General features: G+C 33.9%; 1 protein-coding gene across 1 annotated transcript in view; it reads left to right on the forward strand.

Annotated features, from left to right (window-relative positions):
• Positions 1-4,412, forward strand: part of LOC106869724 (toll-like receptor 13) — a 231,605-nt gene that overhangs the window by 172,248 nt on the left and 54,945 nt on the right. The gene's annotated exons all lie outside the window — the stretch shown is intronic.

Here is a 4,412-nt window from a genome sequence, read left to right on the forward strand (position 1 = left end):
ACACACACACACACACACACACACACACATATATATATATATATATATACATATATATACATATATACATATGTATATTCTTCAAGTAAGTATTGTTTATATATCTATATGTGTGCTTGTGTGTATGTGTGTGTAGAAATGTTCTTATGTATTACACATAATTACAACTTGGGTTGATGTTATAAAAATATCTTTACTGAAACAAAAAATACAAATATAACCACGATACAATAACGGCGGCATTGAGATTGATAGTACGAGCCATTTTTTTATATCGACTACACACACACACACACACACACACACACACACACACACACACACACACACACACACATTGGCACTATTTCTTTAATACATATCAGTCGGCCATTGTTTTGCTTATGCCGAACTGCACTCATTATATTTCGAACGACCTACATTGCTTTAACAAAAGCCATATTCATAGAGGCATGTACCCGCATATACACGAATCATATACAATCTCACACGCACACTAATACACATGACATACCACTCGTTCACTTCACTTTTTCCTATCCTTTTCCTGTTCTTCTACACACACATGGAGAAACTCAGCTATGACAAACAGAAATTTAAAGTAATATTGACAAACACGTTTTGAAATATAAATTCACGAAGAGCAACTGCCATCAGTTTTTGGCAGTACTTACCAAACGTAGCAATTTATTAAAGGCAATGCGCTAAAGATGAGGTCTATTAAACGTGGCAATCAACTGCTCATTGTTTGATTGTCAGGACTGTTGACAGAACAAGGTCGATAAAGAGTGTACTGCCACGATACATAGGGAATACAATGAATGTGCATAAACGCAGAATGGAATATCTGTATGCGTGTCGTGAAGTGGTGATGGCAGTTGTAGTGGTGGCAAGTGAAGCAAATATTTCAAAGAACGTGTGTTGATTGGACGTATATAGAATAAAATCACTTGGTACAAAGTACATGGACACACAAACACCACTAGTACATAGAGATTTGACAGTTATGGAAAACAATTATTTTTCTATTCATTTCTTATCTAATAAGATTTAGTCTCATATATATAAACATATGATTTATTAGCTGTTTGCAATGATTTTTCGGTGTTCTTCCAATTGAAATTTCTCTTTATAATTTTCTATGTGCTCTACTGCGCTTCTGGTTATAAGAGGTACAAGTTTTAAAAATTACATAAAACTAGTGTAAAATTAGTAAAATTAGTTGATAAAGCCAGTCCTATTTTAGCCGCAGGCTACCTGCCTTACTATGCCGATAGCGTTTCGGTACAGGGTGTGTATGTGTGTGTGTGTGTGTGACAAATTACGATGAATACAAATTTATACCATGTACTAACATTGAAGCAAATCATAAAAAATGTGTTCATCATACATTTCCAGTCATTTGTTCTGAATATCATAACTAGTAATACTTAGTACATAAGCCGCCGGACTATTATACTTGAAGCAGACTGGATGGGGGTAGTCAACGTGAGGCTCTCACTGTATGCATGTATGTATGCATGCATGCATGCATGTATGTATGTATGTATATAATACATTTTCCGTTCACCACATTCACTCAGAAGGTGTTGTTTCATCATGGATAATAGTAGATGACACTTGCTCCAGGTGTCAAAGAGTGGGACTGAACCCGGAACTATGTGCCTGCACCTATACAAATATATATATATGTTTCACATCTGTCTATCTATCTATCTGCCTTTCTGTCCATCTAACTGTCTGCCTGTCTATCTATCTATCTATCTATCTATCTATCCAACTATCTATATGTTTGTCTGTCTGTCTGTTCATCTGTCTGTGTATATATGTATGTATGTATCTATTTATCTATTTATCTATCTATGTATGTATCTATCTATCTATCTGTAACTATCTATATATCTATCTATCTATTCATCTGTCTATCTATGTGAGTACGTGTATGTGCGTATATTTGCTTACACATCGCAACACTTAAGGAAATATGGTCATTGAAGTGCAGTAATATATATATTAACTCTTGTTAAGTGTGTCGTGCCCCATTATACTTTCAGGCAGGCACGGAAACACAATTCCTGATCTTCCTTTAAGGTAATTTATTAATTAAGGACATAATGAATTGCTATGTTTCACTCGAAATGGTATTTTTCATTCGATATGTAATTTAATATATATATTCATATTTTTTATCCTCTGATAGAAAAATCATTTCCGTTTCTTTGTTGAAACAACGCTGCCAGAAGATATTTACAGACGCTTCCAATCTCCCATTATGGAAATGTAAACAACACTGGCTTCACTCTTCATTTGTATTAGAGTCATTGATCACCGTTTGTGGTGTTGTTTGCCATCTTCTTCATCATCCGTAAATGTTATATATTCAAAAATCTAATAATATTACTTTACTTAAATTAACATCTAATGAGATGCGTGATTCAATATAAAGTCAATACTTACCTAGTTATGTGGAAATTGTTTATGACATAACTACAAAGCGAAGAAGCATTGTTTTTATCTAATAGCTCGTAACATAATAGGCCATTGTAAAATAAAGACACCATTTAGTTCGTTTAATAATTAGCGTTTTATCGTTTGTGTCAAATTATGCACTATATATAAAATAGTCCGTTCAATATATGATTGAGAAACACAAATGAAATTTACTGTCGTTCCTGCTAAACCGTGTCTCTACTGTAGAAATATATCGATTCTTAGCTTAAATGTTATGCAATCATTAAAAGCGAACGGTTACTATTTATTATATCTAATCTATAATGCTTATGTTGTTAAAATATATTTTATCGAAACCGTAATAATTTATGGCGCAAAGTTGTATTGGGTATGGCTGGACTTGAAATTTAAAGGGATGAAATGAAAGAATGCATTGTAATCTTATGTGCCCTTTCGGATATCTACATCACATCCCATAAATTCATAAAGATCATGAACTTTCCAAGACTAATAATAATCCTTTCAACTACAGGTACAAGGTCTGAAATTTTTGGTGAGGGGACTACTCGATCACGTCGACCCCAGTGTTTCACTGCTACTTAATTTATTGTTCCCGAAAGGATGAAAGGCAAAGTCGACCTCGGCAGAATCCCCAGACTCATAATATTAACAGAGTCAGCTCATTCTTGTCTGTGCATCACCGTGGCCTTGATTGCAAGTCGCAAATGCATACATACAGGTCTCTAGATTTTCGACGAAATTGCTTATGTTGAAATTATTTTGTTGACCGCTCAAAGAATTTGTGTCTTCCGAAGCAGTGACGGATCATGAATGCTTAACAATATCGAATAGAATTACACAGATATCTCAGATTCCAAGAACCAGATATTTCATAACGTGATGAAAAGGTACGATTGAGACATAACCATAAGAACCTCGAAACTTTAAACAATCTGTCAAAATCGTTACATTTGCCGTCAACTCCTACATTATACATGATATTGACATCAACACATAATCTAAGGGCATAAGAGCATACAGAAATTTAACTCTACTGCACACAACACCATTCACACTGAAATGAAGGAAGGACATTCCCAGTTTAAATTAGGAGAGAGCATGCACTGCATCCGGATGTGCACATATTACATTTCTGTTAAGGACCGCCTCACTATTTTCTCCTTAAAATCAAGTGAAAAGCATGTATATATACCATAATCCCAGTAAAAACGAATTGCAATGACGAAGACCTAGTAAGCGTAACTCGGTCTTTGGTATGTCCAAGATTAATAATACTGGAGGGTAAGATTAGTGAAATCTCTGTAAATAGTTCGGTGACATTCGAAACTAACAAGCTATTAGATACACCAAATATGAGGTGCAGACTTTTAACCATCGAAAATCTGTATCTAGGTATTTTTTTGTTTCTGAGCCCCAGCAAAACATTACTTATTTTATATTGGAATGAAAATAGTTCGTCATTAGATAATCAGATTAGAACAACTTCTAGATAGCATTGTGACTATCAAGAATAGCTTATGTATTTACGAAACGAATAGGGCTTGTTTCGATTCAATATTTTTTCTCCTACGAGTATAAATAAATATAGAAACAGTGACGCTTTTATTTCATTTAATAATTGAGCCCTTTTGATTCTTTTAAATGCGATTAGCTTTCGAGACACTCAAATAAAGACTAGTATCCTCTTTAGCTATTAAATATCATGTAGAAGGGGAAGGTTGAATGCGGTGTTTCTGTTAATTTTGAAAATAATGAAAATCTCTTTAAAACAACTACGTCGTTATTAAGCTGGTGTTCTGAAATTCTGATACGTTTTAATTTAGGCCCCTTTAAAACAAGACGTCTACATCATAGAACAAGAGGCGATCCTGGTTATGCAATAATAAGGCAGTATATATATGTATATATATATGTATATATATGTATATATATATATGTTT

Source organism: Octopus bimaculoides, chromosome 3, assembly GCF_001194135.2.
Source record: "Octopus bimaculoides isolate UCB-OBI-ISO-001 chromosome 3, ASM119413v2, whole genome shotgun sequence".
Taxonomy (NCBI): Eukaryota; Metazoa; Mollusca; class Cephalopoda; order Octopoda; family Octopodidae; genus Octopus; species Octopus bimaculoides.